Genomic DNA, 16751 nt, shown 5'->3' with positions numbered 1-16751 from the left:
AGATTTTTTTCAGACATTATTGTGAAGAGTCGTCATAATCCAAGAGTTCTTTTTTCAACAATTGATTCATTTCTGAATCCCAGACTAGAGGTGCCTGGAGTTGTACATATGGCTCTATGTGAAAATCTTTTGGATTTTTTTGTCGGACGTATATTGGATATCCAAAGGAATATACAACAGGGTTTACACGAACCTATAGATATACCTGTAACTCAGGCGGTGCTGTCTGATTTTGAGACTATCTCCCTATCCACACTTTCAGACATTGTTTGTAAACTAAAGCTGACAGTCTCTCCACAAGATATTGTTCCAACAGTACTATTTAAGAAAGTTTTTGAGTTAAATGGTCCATTTGTATTATCAATAATTAATAAGAACTTACAGTCTGGAATTGTTCCAACTTATTGCAAACATGCTATAGTGCATCCTTTGCTGAAAAAAACAAACTTGGATAAGAATGTGCTGTGCAATTATAGGCCAATTTCAATGCTCCATTTTCAATCATAGATTCTAGAGAAAACTGTCTTTATTCAACTTGAGTCCTGTCTTACTGACAATTCTATTGGTGAAGTTTTGCAGTCGAGGTTCAAAAAAACAACATAGTAGAGAATCTGCATTACTAAAAGTATTTAACAACGTTTTATGGCCACAGACATTCGTGACTTAACCTTACTGCTATTGGATCTTACAGCAGCATTTGACACAATTGATCATAATATTTTAATTTCACGCTTAGAAAGGTATGTGGGTATACGAGATAATGTCCTAAATTGGATTAAGTCTTATTTCCTAAACAGAAGTTTTGCAGTGCAAATGGGAGAATGCACGTCGAGCTCAGCGTTTTTAACATGCGGTATTCCACAAGGATCTTTTCTTGCACCAGTCTTTTTCTCACTCTATATGCTTCCGTTAGGTCAGATTATGAGCAAATACGGGGTTTCTTTTCACTGTTATGCGGACGACACCCAGTTGTAACTACCCTTAAAACCAACTGTCCCTGCTGCTGTTAGACTGATAGACTGGTAGAATGTCTTGGAGAGATTCAAAGGTGGATGTCTGCAAATTTTTTGTGTCTAAATGATTCAAAAACAGAACTGGTTTTATTTGGCCCTTCGTAATCTGCAAATACATCTAAAATTGAATTGGGTACACTATCCCCATATCTGATGCATCAAGTAAAAAACGTAGGTATAATTTGCGAAAGTAAATTGAAATTTGATAAACAGATAAATCAAGTAGTTAAAATGAGTTTCTTCCAGCTAAGATTTGTTGCTAAAATTAAGCCCTTTGTAACACGGAAGGACCTTGAAAAGATAATGCATGCGTTTATTTTTTCAAGATTGGACTATGGTAATGCATTGTACTATGGTGTTCAACACAAAGCTTAAACAGATTACAACTAATACAAAATGCGGCCGCTAGACTCTTGACAGGCGCTCGAAAAAATGAACATATTCCCCCTATATCAAGAGAACTACATTGGTTGCCGGTTGTCTATAGGATTAATTTTAAGATACTTTTATTTGTTTTTAAAGCACTACATGGCAGAGCCCCGATATATATAGCTGATTTAATCCAGGTGAACAAACCAACAAGAGCATTGCGCTCTAAATAACTAAATCTCTTGGTAGTCCCGCGCACGTACAGGAAAATGCCTTTGCAGCGGCTGCCCCAAGACTGTGGAATAGTCTTCCCCACTATATTAGGGAATGCTCCTCACTTAATGAGTTTAAACAACATTTAAAAACTTACTTTTTCACTTTGGCGTTTGATCATTCATGAGTGCTGTGCTAGTGGTGTAAGGTTATTATTGACGCCGCTTAGATTGTGAGGTGTCTGTGGTAATGTTTTAGAATTTAATTGTGATTTTGTTATTGTTATATTGTCCTATGTACAGCACTGTGGTCAACTTCTGTTGTATTATTATGTGCTCTATAAATAAATTGAACATTGAACATTGAACTATCCAGTTGGACAACCTTTGCTTGGAGAGAGCCTTTCCCTTCAGCTTCCCACCATGAGAGACAAAGAGCTGATCTGAGGTCCTGAAACACTGCGTCCTGTCTACGTAGGCACGGAGAGCGCGTACTGGACAGAGCAGTGCCAAGGCTGGGTCTGCCCCCTCCAAGGGCAGCGCTTGCACGTTCACCACCTGATCCGAAAGGGGGTGGTAGGAACCTTGGGTACATATCCAGGCCAGGGTCTCAGGATCACGTGAGACTTAGCCGGCCCAAATTCCAGGCATGCTTTGTCAACGGAAAATGCCTGCAGGTCCCCTTCCCTCTTGATGGAGGCCAATACAACCAGGAGCGCTGTCATCAAAAGGAACTTAAGCTACACTGATTGCAAGGACTCAAAGGGAGCACTCCGCAGGGCAGTTAAAACCACTGAGAGGTCCCAAGAGGGTACGAGAGGAGGGCGAGTAGGATTCAGTGTCCTCGCTCCTCTCAGGAACCTGACGATCAGGTCGTGCTTCCCAATGGACTTACCTTCAACTGCATCATGATGTCATGGTCAAGGTCAAAGTTTATTTCTATAGCACCTTTTAACAACACGAATGTTGACCAAAGTGCTTCACAGATACATCAAAAGTACACATACAGTTAAGTAGAGCAAAATAAAAAATTTCAAACCACATAGACCTACAAATAAATAAATAGAATCTTTATACTAAGTACAAATTTTAAACCTAGGGACCTCAAAAGAACTGCAACCCTGTAGTATTTCATAGATGCAAAAAGCATTTTTAAGCGAATTTTTCAATTTAATAAGCTTGAGAAAAAAAGGTAGATTTCCATTACACAAGAGTAGATGTCAAAACTTCATGCTGATTTGTACTCGGCTTTCGCCAAGATAAGCACCAACTAAGACGTAGCTTTACAGTAACCTATGCTTCTCCATCCATTTACGCTTCTTTCCAAATGGTGATGTGAATCTCCTTCTGCCTGGTGTTAATAGTATTTGCACACACAACGGCTGCAACCACAGTTTGGTCCCCTCATGACAACCGCCTGGATTGAAGAGAGTAGGGGACATCTCTATGTCTTCAAGTGGGCAGTGGGCACCTTCCGTCCTCAGCAATGTTCCCTCTAAGCTGCGTGCGTGCACGGCCGCGCGCTTCTGATGCTGAGGCCGCGCACTTCTGAAGCCGCGGCCGCGCAGAAAAGATTAAAATGCCACGCAGAGGACTGACGCGAAATGTGTGGGGAAATCCATTTGATTGTAGTTTAAGTGAGAAATAATTCAGTGCTCTGGTCAACCGCTATAGAGTGAAAACTGGTGAATGCAGTTTACAGGTTTCATAGAAAGAGAATGATGTGAGCACGTGTGATTGGCAGTGAGTCTTGCGTGCGGACCAAATAGCTCAATATGAGAGGCAACGAGAAACGCAGACATGTGAAATAAAATCACATCATAATGTTTTAAAGAAGAGTGGTTTGATTAAAGTGGTAGAAATAACTGTTGATGGACACAGAACGGTAACAATTACACAGCCACCCGCGTGCAAATTCAAAATAGGCTGATGTCACGGGGTGACCAGGGCCGGAACCTTTTTACACGGGAGTTGTTGTCATGGAGGAACACTTCCGGTGCAACACCGGGCCGGTTCCGGTGACTCCCGAACAGGGCGGAAATGCAGCGAGCGCTGATCGGGCGAAATGATCGGCACGTGCAAGGGGAAAATCCCAAACGGTGATTAGGGCGTGAGGAGCATAAAAGACGCAGCGCGAGAAGAAGAGGAACAGCGCGAGACGGAGGAGGAACAGCGCAAGACGCAGAACAGATGGAGGAGGGAGGAAGCAGGATTCTCACAGCTAAGTGGCTAACTTCCTTGGGATAAATTACATGAGGAACGATTATATCTCCATATTGCCTACGTGGAGATTATGGGAAAATAGATTCTGTTTTATGCTAGCGTATGAAGATTACTTTTATCAAGGGTCCCTTTGAGCCCGAACACTGCCTTATCTAGTGCAAGGTTTGGAATGATTTGCGGTGCTGAGTTGATATTTTCACGTGTGGAGTGAGTGTTTTGCTGTGTACACATGAGTGTGGGACCCCTGCAGATCGTTCGGGTGATTGAGTGGATAAATACCTTTGATGTAACTGCGCCAGCTTGTGGAATCCAGCCCTCACATCAGAGCTGCCGAACGGAGTATATCTCCTGTTGAATCGAGCCATCTTTTGCTTGTGCTGAAGCACATCAGAGCTGCTGAACTGAGTAAATCTCCTGTTGAATTGAGTCCATCTTCTGCCGTAATCCAGTCCTGTGAGTACAAAATACAGAGTTAATGTTGACCTCTTTGTCTGTTCTCTCGTCTGTGCTGAAGCACATCAGAGCTGCTGAACTGAGTATATCTCCTGTTGAATCGAGCCATCTTTTGCTTGTGCTGAAGCACATCAGAGCTGCTGAACTGAGTAAATCTCCTGTTGAATTGAGTCCATCTTCTGCCGTAATCCAGTCCTGTGAGTACAAAATACAGAGTTAATGTTGACCTCTTTGTCTGTTCTCTCGTCTGTGCTGAAGCACATCAGAGCTGCTGAACTGAGTATATCTCCTGTTGAATTGAGCCATCTTTTGCTTGTGCTGAAGCACATCAGAGCTGCTGAACTGAGTAAATCTCCTGTTGAATTGAGTCCATCTTCTGCCGTAATCCAGTCCTGTGAATACAAAGTATAGAGTTAATGTTGACATCTTTGTCTGTTCTCTCGTCTGTGCTGAAGCACATCAGAGCTGCTGAACTGAGTATATCTCCTGTTGAATTGAGCCATCTTTTGCTTGTGCTGAAGCACATCAGAGCTGCTGAACTGAGTAAATCTCCTGTTGAATTGAGTCCATCTTCTGCCGTAATCCAGTCCTGTGAGTACAAAATACAGAGTTGATGTTGACATCTTTGACTGTTCTCTCGTCTGTGCTGAGGCACGTCAGAGCTGCTGAACTGAGTGGATCTCCTGTTGAATTGAGCCATCTTTTGCTTGTGCTGAAGCACATCAGAGCTGCTGAACTGCGTGGATCTCCTGTTGAGTTGAGTCCGTCTTCTGCCGTGGTCCAGTCCTGTGAGTACAAAATACAGAGTTAATGTTGACATCTTTGTCTGTTCTCTCGTCTGTGCTGAAGCACATCAGAGCTGCTGAACTGAGTAAATCTCCTGTTGAATTGAGCCCATCTTCTGCCGTAATCCAGTCCTGTGAGTACAAAATCCAGAGTTAATGTTGACCTCTTCGTCTGTTCTCTCGTTTGTGCTGAAGCACATCAGAGCTGCCGAACTGAGTAAATCTCCTGTTGAATTGAGTCCATCTTCTGCCGTAATCCAGCCCTGTGAGTACAAAATACAGAGTTGATGTTGACATCTTTGTCTGTTCTCTCGTCTGGGCTGAAGCACATCAGAGCTGCTGAACTGAGTATATCTCCTGTTGAATTGAGCCCATCTTCTGCCGTAATCCAGCCCTGTGAGTACAAAATACAGAGTTAATGTTGACATCTTTGTCTGTTCTCTCGTCTGGGCTGAAGCACATCAGAGCTGCTGAACTGAGTAAATCTCCTGTTGAATTGAGTCCATCTTCTGCCGTAATCCAGTCCTGGGAGTACAAAATACAGAGTTAATGTTGACATCTTTGTCTGTTCTCTCGTCTGTGCTGAAGCACATCAGAGCTGCCGAACTGAGTATATCTCCTGTCGAATTGAGCCATCTCCTGCCTGTGCTGAAGCACATCAGAGCTGCTGAACTGAGTAAATCTCCTGTTGAATTGAGTCCATCTTCTGCCGTAATCCAGTCCTGGGAGTACAAAAAACAGAGTTAATGTTGACATCTTTGTCTGTTCTCTCGTCTGTGCTGAAGCACATCAGAGCTGCTGAACTGAGTATATCTCCTGTTGAATTGAGCCATCTTCTGCCGTAACCCAGTCCTGTGAGTACAAAATCCAGAGTTAATGGTGACATCTTCGTCTGTTCTCTCGTCTGTTGAAGCACATCAGAGCTGCTGAACTGAGTAAATCTCCTGTTGAATTGAGCCCATCTTTTGCTGTAATCCAGTTCCGTGGATAAGGAGTACAGAGCCAACGTGTGTTGGAGAGACACCGGAAGAGACTGCTTGATTTTAAAAGAGACATTCCTTTAATAAATAAAAGTTCAAATTGTATCTCCTGTTGCCTGGCCTCTTCTGTCTTGCGGGGTAGCTCCTCAAGGGGGTGTGGTAGTTCGGGGGGGGGGGGGGGGGGGGGTTCGTTGGCTGGCTCAGTACCAGCAACCCCCTGGCCTGTGACACTATCATCAGTTTAAATCTATGTTTTTGTGTGTGTGTGTGGGGGGGGGGGGGGTTCAGGCATGTGCCTCATTTAGTGACTTTTTAATTAACTGCTTGTTTTTCAAAAATATGATTTAATACCAATAAGTTACATCAAGGGTCAAATAAAATAGAAATGCCACATTCAAGTTAAAAGTTACAACTGAATGTTGAAACCGTTGTGTTTCTACGTATGCTGTACAGGTCAGGTATAAAGAATATTTTTGCTCAGGTGGCGAAATATGTCCGCCCAATAGAAAAATGTTTTGCTCAGCAAGAAAAAAAAATTAGAGGGAACATTGGTCCTCAGTGTTTCGTCGACTAGCCCACGACACCATAAGAGGGCTCGACAGTGACTCTGGCGTCCCAGAGTCACCCCCCTCCGTCCCCCACTCAACTCAGCCCAGCTTACTGACCTTTACATCCCTCCTGCTGCTGAGACTGCTCCTTTGACCTAACCACAATCTCTCACAACCTCTCCACAACCCGACCATACGCGTCAACCCGTTTGACTAAGGCTGTCGAGCCCCATTGCGGACGTTAAAGCGGTCAGTGGCAACGGTTCCGTATGGCATATCTGTCCAAACACCAATCCTCATTCACGCAAAATACACAGGAACGTAATTACTGTAATTACTATGCAAACTATACAAGTAAACCAACAGACTCATCAAGTTTTCAAGAATTTTTCGAAACCGTAGCATGGCGGCCTGTACACAGCCAGCCAGACTCTTTCCGTCTCAACCACAGCCAGTTGCTGCTCCTCTCTGCTGCTTCAGATAAGTTCTTTACTGTGCGACGCAACTCTTGGCCACTGAATCCGACGTCTCTGAGGAACTGGGTTGTGGAGTGTGCCACAAATCCTCGACAACCCACTTCCACTGGATAAACCCGGACTCTCCATCCTCGCTGTTCTGCTTCAGTGGCCAGCTGAGCATACCGCACTTTCTTCCTCTCATATGCCTCATCTACAGCATCCTCCCATGGCACTGTTAACTCTATCAGTTGAACAATGCGTGCTGATCCAGACCACAAAACAATATCTCGTCGGAGGTTAGTGGTGCCAATCTCAGGTGGAAAAATAAGCCGTTGATCAAGATCAGCCAGCATTTTCCAGTCCCTAGCAGCTTCCAGTTGTCCTGATTTAGAATTGGTTTTAACACCTTTTCTTGGTGGTTGCTCGCCTGGGCGGAGGAATATTATCTTCTGTGTGTAATGTTTTGCTAGAACAGGTGGCAACTTTTTGGTCATGTTACGCTTGTCTTCCAATGCTAAAGCCAAACATCGGAGTACTTGGTCATGGCGCCAAGTAAACCGACCTTGGCAAAGAGCCACCTTACATCCTGTCAAAATGTGCCTTAATGTGGCAGGTGATGAACACAAAGGACAAGAGGGATCCTCTCCTACCCAGAGGTTTAGGTTCTGTAGTGATGGGAGAACATCATATGTTGACCTGATAAGGAAACTGATCCTACTCTCTTCCATTGACCAAAGGTCTTGCCAGCACATCTTGCGTTGTTCCACACTCTCCCATCTCATCCACTCTCCCTGCTTGGCCTGGGAAATGGCCTTTATACACCTCATCCTCTCCTCCTGCTTTCGCACCTCGTTGACTACGAGCTTCCTCCTTTGAGCAGGGGCTGCCTTGTGCCATTTAGGAGGAGCTACACTGAGCCCAAAACCCCCTCTTCCATGCTGTACCTGCCCCACGATATCACCAATTTGAAGGGCAGCCTTTGCCTCTTCCACAGATTTCTTTGCTGGTCAATTTCTACCAGTTTTTAACACAGGTGCTGCCTCCCTTACACATTTGTCGCGTGACTCTACTAAGTCTGACCTTGACGCACTAAAACTCCTCAGTTAAAGCAGAGACTGGCAACTGCAATATTCCTTTACTATAAAGTCCCACTCTGCTGAGGCAGCGTGGAACTCCCAACCATTTCCTGATATATGAACTTATTAACGCTTCCAGCTTATCCACTGTTGTCAAAGAAACCTCGTACACAGTCAGTGGCCACAGCAACCTCAGCAGTAGACCAAATTGAAAGCACCAGAGTTTTAGTTTCCCTGGTAAAGCGCAGCTGTTTATGCTCTTCAACCCTTCCACTGCTTGTCATCTAACTTCTCCCACTCGAACTGTGTCCTTTAGATCCCCATCGTACCATCTCCCAAGAATCTTCACTAGCTTCTCAGAAACTGTTGGTATTACCTCACCATAAATGAAGAATGTTTTATTTACCACATTGCCTTTAATTATCGAGATGCTCCTTGATTTAGAGGGCTTAAATTGCATTCGTGCCCATCCAATGCTATCGGTTAACTTGCCCAATAACCGATTAGTGCAGGCTACTGTAGTCATGGTTGTCATGTCATCCATGTATGCTCTGATTGTTGGTAGTCGCAACCCAAAAGCAAAGCGCTCTCCTTCTACTACCCATTTTGATGCCCTAATGATTACTTCCATTGCCATGGTAAAAGCCAGTGGAGAAATTGTGCATCCTGCCATTATTCCAACCTCTATGCATTGCCATGTAGTGCTGAATTCTTGAGTTGAGAAACTAAATTGCAAATCTCCAAAATAGGCTTTCACTAAATTTGTTATCGACATCGGTACCCTGAAAAAATCAAATGCTGCCCAAAGAAGCTCATGTGGCACTGAACCATATGCATTAGCCAAATCCAGGAATGTCACATGGAGCTCCTTCCTTTCCTTTTTAGCTGATTGAATTCTTTGCCAGATAACATTGATGTGTTCTAAGCATCCTGAGAACCCTGGAATGCCTGCTTTTTGAACTGAAGTGTCAATGAAGCCATTCTTTAATAGGTAGGTTGACAATCTCTGAGCAATAATGCTGAAGAAAATCTTACCTTCGACGTTTAATAGTGAAATAGGACGAAACTGACTGATGCTTGTAGCATCTTTTTCTTTAGGTATAAAGACTCCACCTGCTCGGCACCATGCTGTAGGTACAACCTGCTTTTCCCATGCTAGTTTTATCAATTTCCCCACAATTCGTAGAACTCCTGAAGCACTCTTGTACACTCTGTACGGAACTCCGTTAGGCCCTGGAGATGATGAAGCCCTTGCCTTTCTCACAACCTGCTCTATATCATTCCACTTAGGTGCACAGACCTCCATTTGGTACTCTGGTGGATTGATAGGTGGGATGTCTGACGGAATTGACATAGGCTCATGCCTTTTTGCATCTTTATGCGTTTCCTCCAAATATGTCTCTAGCTCAACCCTAGATGCTTTTAAAGTGCCATTCTTCTCACTGGTGAATAACTTCTTTACGAATCTGAATGGGTCTTTATAGAAATTAGCCCTCGTAATCTCCTTCTTTTTGTAGCGTTTCCATAGGCGCTCAGCTCTGCGTAATGTTGCAAGCTTATCTTTTATGGCCCTTTGTAAGAGATCAAGTCCCTCCTTCTGACCTTGTTCTGCTCTTTTCCATTGCTTCCTCAGCTGCCTCCTTTCTCTAACTAACCCTTCAATTTTCTGCTGCCTTCTAGACATTCCAGGAGTAGTTTGTACTTTTTCCTTCCTTTTTTCCACACCAAACCTCTCACTTCCATATGCGTAAATGATGTCCCCAAATTTATCCAGCTTCTTTTCAACTGTACCAGTTAATCTTTCCAATGCAAAGCATAGATCTGTGTTTACTGTGTCCCATGCAGTTTTCTCACAAGCTCTTGGCCATCTAACTCCAGGCCTATGCCCGTTGAGGTTCTTTTTTCTCTTTTGCTGTTTAATCTGACCGGGTTCACAAGTATCAATGTGTTCATCACTAACGGTGCAAACCCTCCTCTCCTCTATGACAGGGGTGCTGATATCCTGCGAACTGTGGTTTGCTTCCTGTCGCTGGATTTCATTCGACTGACTTGACTGACTTCGTAAGAAGTACTGATCAATGCAAGGCCCTTGTCCCTTCTCTCTGAAGCATTTCATTTTCCCTTGATGAAACCCCTGACCGTTGTCTCCTTGCTCCAGCCACAGACACAAGCTTGGAGTTCAATGACTTTGCTAACTGCAGAACCTGAACTAGTCCTTGGTTTAAGGTTTTAATTGATGCTTTAAAAACATTTAAAGTAGGAGAAGCTCTAATCGATAAAGGTAGTGTATTCCAGAGTTTTGGAGCATAGACTGAAAAGGACCTATCTCCTTTTGTTTTCAAACGTGATTTCGAGATATTAATAAAAGCAGAGATGACGATCTAAGTGATCTCTGAGGAGAATAAGAACTTAAAAGTTCTTATATATAAATAGGGGCCATTCCATGAAGAGCTTTAAACACATAAGTTAAAACCTTGAAAAAAACTCTTTGTTTCACAGGAAGCCAATGGAGAGAGGCCTGGATAGGTGAAATATGTTCCCTCTTTTTTGTCCCAGTCAAGAATCGTGCTGCGGCATTTTGGATAATCTGTAATCACGAAATTGATGACTGACTAATTCCAGCATACAGGGCATTTGTCACGACACGCACACACGGGGAATAGAGATCCAAAAAGCAGTTTATTTAAAAGGGTAATCCGTACTCACAACAGTCCAGGCAAAGGTCAAAATCCAGAAAAGGCAATCCAATAACAAGAAGACAAACACAAGGAACCGACTCGAACAGTAAACGGAAGTGTGGGGACAATAACAAGGACTCCGTGACAAACACTGAAACAGACAGGGTATATATACACAAGTGCAAACAAGGTGACGAGAAACAGCTGTAATGCAATGAACAATCAGTGACAGACAGGATCATGGGAAGTGTAGTGAGAATGCATAGACACCGTGAAAACTGAGGACCTCTAGTGTTTAACCCAGGGAATAACCAGACACTGTGACATAACCCCCTCCCTACGGAGCAGCTACCAGACGCTCCATCCGACCCGGGTGGTACAGGAGGGACAGGCCAGGGGGGAAACAGGAGAGACAGACCAGGGCAAAACACACAACACGAGAGTTCAGGAGGGAGGTGGAATGGTGGAGGATCAGGGGGAGGGATGGGGGGCCAGGTCCATGAAAGGGAACAGAAACAGGGGGTGATGGTTTAGCCGGGGGCCAGGGCGAAGCAGACAGTCCATCGGGCGGCCAGGGCGAAGCAGACAGTCCATCGGGCGGCCAGGGCGAAGCAGACAGTCCATCGGGCGGCCAGGGCGAAGCAGACAGTCCATCGGGCGGCCAGGGCGAAGCAGACAGTCCATCGGGCGGCCACGGCGAAGCAGACGACCCATCGGGCGGCCACGGCGAAGCAGGCAACCCATCGGGCGGCCAGGGCGAAGCAGACGTCCCATCGGGCGGCCAGGGCGAAGCAGACGTCCCATCGGGCGGCCAGGGCGAAGCAGACGACCCATCGGGCGGCCAGGGCGGTGACGACCCATCGGGCGGCCAGGGCGGTGAAGACCCCTCGGGCGGCCAGGGCGGTGAAGACCCCTCGGGCGGCCAGGGCAGTGAAGACCCCTCGGGCGGCCAGGGCGGTGAAGACCCCTCGGGCGGCCAGGGCGGTGAAGACCCCTCGGGCGGCCAGGGCGGTGAAGACCCCTCGGGCGGCCAGGGCGGTGACGACCAGGGCGAGGGCGACCATGGCACAGGAACAGCAACAGACACCGGCTCAGGAACAGACCCCGGCTCATGCACTGGAACAGGCACTGGCTTTGGAACCGACATTGGCTCCGGCTCTGGAACAGGCACCGGCTCAGGAACAGACACCGGCTCAGGAACAGACACCGGCTCAGGAACAGACACCGGCTCAGGAACAGACATCGGCTCAGGAACACCAAAACTGTAACAGCCACAAGAACAGACACAAACACAGAAACAAACACTGGCACTGGCTCTGGAACAGACATTGGCTCCGGCTCTGGAACGGGCACTGGTTCTGCCTCCGGCTCTGGAACGGGCACTGGCTCTTCCTCCGGCTCTGGAACGGGCACTGGCTCTGCCTCCGGCTCTGGAACGGGCACTGGCTTAGGAACAGACATTGGCTCCAGCTCTGGAACAGGCACTGGCTCTGCCTCCGGCTCTGGAACAGGCACTGGCTCTGCCTCCGGCTCTGGAACAGCAGAACCTGGCTCCGACTCTGGAACAGCAGACACTGGCTCCGGCTCAGGGACTGCAGAACCTGGCTCCGGCTCAGGGACAGCAGACACCGGCTCCGGCTCAGGGACAGCAGACATGGGCATGTCCAGGATCCGAACCAGGCGCTCCAGATAGCCCAGGTCCAAAAAGGCGGACGGAACGTGAACAGTCTCTTGCTGGGCAGACGTGACGTGAACAGTCTCTCGCTGGGCAGATGTGACGTGAACAGTTTCTCGCTGGGCAGACGCGACGTGAACAGTCTCTCGCTGGGCAGACGCGACGTGAACAGTCTCTGACTTGACAGACTTGACGTGAACAATCTCTGACTGGGCAGACGGGACGTGAACAGTCTCTGACTGGGCAGACGGGATGTGAACAGTCTCTGACTGGGCAGGCGGGACGTGAACAGTCTCTGACTGGGCAGACGGGACGTGAACGGTCTCTGACTGGGCAGACGGAACGTGAACAGTCTCTGACTGGGCAGACGTGACATGAACATTCTCTGACTGGGCAGATGTGACATGAACATTCTCTGACTGGGCAGACGGGACGTGAACATTCTCTGACTGGGCAGACGGGACGTGAACATTCTCTGACTGGGCAGACGGGACGTGAACAGTCTCTGACTGGGCAGACGGAACGTGTCTCTTCCTCCTCCTCCGTCCATGAGAGCGAGAGGGTGCTGGGTTGGCCGGCGCCAGCGGTGAGAGCTCTGGGCTGGACGGAACCATCAACGAAGGCCTCATGCTGGACGAAACCGGTGGTGGATGGAAGTCTAGGCTGGATTGCACCACCTCAGGTTCCATGAAGGATCGAGGAGGATAGTGATACCTGGACTCCCCTCTAGTACCTCCTCTCCTATGACCTCCGCGGTTCCCGGAATATTTTGCCAGCCGGGTTCCCTCGAATGACTCTCTGGGATGATCTGAAGGGGGTGTGGAAGCTTCCTTCAAATCAGCTTCCTCAGTCAATCGGGCCCACAGTGCAAAACACTCCAAGATGTTCATGCGAGGAGGAATCTCTGTAGGTTGAGAATTCCCCCTCTGCTGTTTCTTCCCCCTATCAGTGGCTGGAGACTTAGGAGACCCCATACCGCTGGATCTCTGCATGACGGAGTCCTTCTGTCACGACACGCACACACGGGGAATAGAGATCCAAAAAGCAGTTTATTTAAAAGGGTAATCCGTACTCACAACAGTCCAGGCAAAGGTCAAAATCCAGAAAAGGCAATCCAATAACAAGAAGACAAACACAAGGAACCGACTCGAACAGTAAACGGAAGTGTGGGGACAATAACAAGGACTCCGTGACAAACACTGAAACAGACAGGGTATATATACACAAGTGCAAACAAGGTGACGAGAAACAGCTGTAATGCAATGAACAATCAGTGACAGACAGGATCATGGGAAGTGTAGTGAGAATGCATAGACACCGTGAAAACTGAGGACCTCTAGTGTTTAACCCAGGGAAAAACCAGACACTGTGACAGCATTACAGTAATCAAGTCTTGTTGAAATAAAAGCGTGTATTACAGTCTCCAAATCTTTAAAAGTCAGAAGGTGTTTTAACTTACGAAGATGCTTTAGTTGAAAAAAGCTGGCCCTAACTACAGAATTTATCTGTTTGTCAAACTTCATGTCACAATCAAAAATGACCCCCAGATTTTTGACATAAGAGTGATTTTTTGACTGCAAATTCCCCAAAAAAGCACTGTATTATTCATTTGTGGTTTGGGGCCAAACAGGATAACCTCAGTCTTATTATCATTCAATTGAAGGAAGTTTTCATCCATCCATTCTCTAAAGTCCTTTTAACATTCTAGCAGGGAAGAAACAGAATCTCTACCGGAGTCTAATGGTAAATAGAGTTGGGTATCATCTGCATAGATGTGATAAGAGATCTTATGATGCTCAAAGATCAAACGTAATGGAAGCATGTAAAGAGAGAACAGAACTGGACCCGGGATCGAACCCTGTGGCACCCTGCAGGTAATTGGCACTGAGGAAGAGGAAAATTCTCAGATTTCTACAGATAAACTCCTATTAGAAAGATAAGACTCAAACCACTGTAAGCCATTTTCACAGATGCCAACCTCATGATTTAGCCGTTTTAACAAAATGCGATGGTCCACGTGTCAAATGCTGTGCTTAAATCCAACAAAACAAGGACTGCACAGTTTCCAGAATCGACTGATACCAAAATATAATTTGTCACTCTTAGTAGGGCAGATTCAGTACTATGCTTAGTTTTTAAAGCAGACTGAAAAGGATCTAAGATGTTATTTAAAATTAAGTACGGTGTAAGTAGATTTAAGACCAATTTTTCTAGGACTTTAAGTAAAAAGGGCAATTTTTTCTTTACTCTGGTATACTCTCTACCTGTCCCTGTAGTTATGGCCCCCTCATTTTCAGCGGGGGACTGGCTTATCTGCTGCTAAGAAGCTACAAACAAAATATTAAAAGGTCATTATACTGCATACACAGATCAAGCTTGAGTTTTGTTATCAATATTTGCATTATATTTGCAAAGTCTATAAATCACCATATATTGGGTGATACAAAAAGGCTAATATTTTAATTAAATTGAATAATTTGCTTGTGAATAGGTTGACAACGCTACAATGGTATTAAAAATAATTACGTTGAAGCGTTGCTAATGCTAATCATTACTAGCCCTATCTCTATTTACCTGTTGCCACTTGTGTTTGTCCTCTTGAAAATAAATCTGTAAGTTTGGAACATTTGGCCGCATCCTCCTCCAATGCCTTTCTTTTTTTCAACCTGGCTTTTTCAGCCCCTCCTGGCCTCTTCCTCCCATCCATTCTCCTTGACGCAAACAGTTATGGTAGGGCCGGCCCAGCTAAAAGACGGGCTATGGACCAAACCAACTCTATTTGGAGCGGAGGGGACAACCCTTGCATAGGCTGCGCGCAGCGGTGTCGGAATGTGTGTAGCCTAATTTAAGAGAAGATAGACTAACATGACAAATGTAAAAAAAAAAATATATATATATATATATATATATATATATATATATATATATATATATATATATATATATATATATATATAATATATATATATATATATATATATATATATATCCTCGACCGGCCAAAAAGTGAAGCGGCCCACCGGGAATTCTCCCGATTCTCCCAATTACCTTTTGTTTTTATTGTTTTTAGTTTTTGATATGCAGCCTGTCGTTGGAACCATTCACAAAAGAAAGCAAAAATATTTTGCTGTAATCAAAATGATCTCTTATCCATGCCAAGATTTCAAAATACAACTCTTCCACAGGGGCTTAACTAGATTAAAGACTTCATTTGATGCTATAATAATGCATAAACTAAAACACTGTGTTCCAAATTATTATGCTAGTGACATCAGAAAGATTTTAGTACAATAAACATTCAGATTTTTTTTCCCAAATAAAGTGTTTGTTTGCTTTATCTCTTGTATCTTTTTAGATAACTGGCATCAATCACAGACAGGTTTGTTAAGTAGTTTGCCAGATCTTCATAGGAAAATGACAAACCTACTTAAAGAGGTTGTTCCACATTATTAAACAAGTCATAATTTTCATGAAATATGGGGAGGAAGAAAGATCTTTCTGAAAATGTAAAGCATGAAATGGTGCAATGTTTTGCAAAAGGCATATTTTAAGGCATATAAAAGGCCTGGAAATATTTTTTTAAAACCGGAATAGAGATTGTTGAACTGTTGAACAGATGAAACAATAAAATAGCTTTTTGGCAGCAAACACTTAATATGGGTTTGGTTCATACAGGTCAGGATAAAAAAGTACTCCATGTGTAAAATTAAATAGTCTGCTGGATCTTTAATGCTGTGGGCCTAATTTTCTGCCAGAGGTCCTAGACCTCTTGTTCAGATACATGGCATCATGGATTCCGTAAAATACCAACAGATAAAAAATCTAAACCTGACAGCATTTGCTAGAAATCTTATAACGGGTCATGTTTGGATCTTCCAACAGGACAGTGATCCAAAAACAAACATCAAAATCAAAACAAAAATGGGCCACCGAGCATAAAACCAAGTATCTGCAATGGCCATCCCAGTGCCCAGACCTGAACCCTATAGAACATGTGTGGGCTGAACTGAAGAGAAGAAACTCCAACATGGATCTGGGAATCTGCAGGATCTGGAGAGATTCTGTATGGAGGAATGGTCCCTGATCTCCTGTCAGTTGTTCTCTAAACTCATCAGGTATTATAGAAGAAAACTCAGAGCTGTTATCTTGCCAACAGGAGGTTTGTAAACAGTATTTAATAAAAGGGGGCAAATAATTGTTCCCAATATGTTTTGGAGAAAAACATTTATTTCATAATGTGATTTTCCCCCCACGTTCAATTATTTTACTTCAATTAGAGGT

This window comes from Siphateles boraxobius, unplaced genomic scaffold (assembly GCF_051911475.1).
Source record: "Siphateles boraxobius isolate OS27281-9 unplaced genomic scaffold, OSU_SipBor_1 26, whole genome shotgun sequence".
Taxonomy (NCBI): Eukaryota; Metazoa; Chordata; class Actinopteri; order Cypriniformes; family Leuciscidae; genus Siphateles; species Siphateles boraxobius.
The sequence above is the reverse complement of the archived record's forward strand: the minus strand, read 5'-3'. Positions refer to the sequence as shown.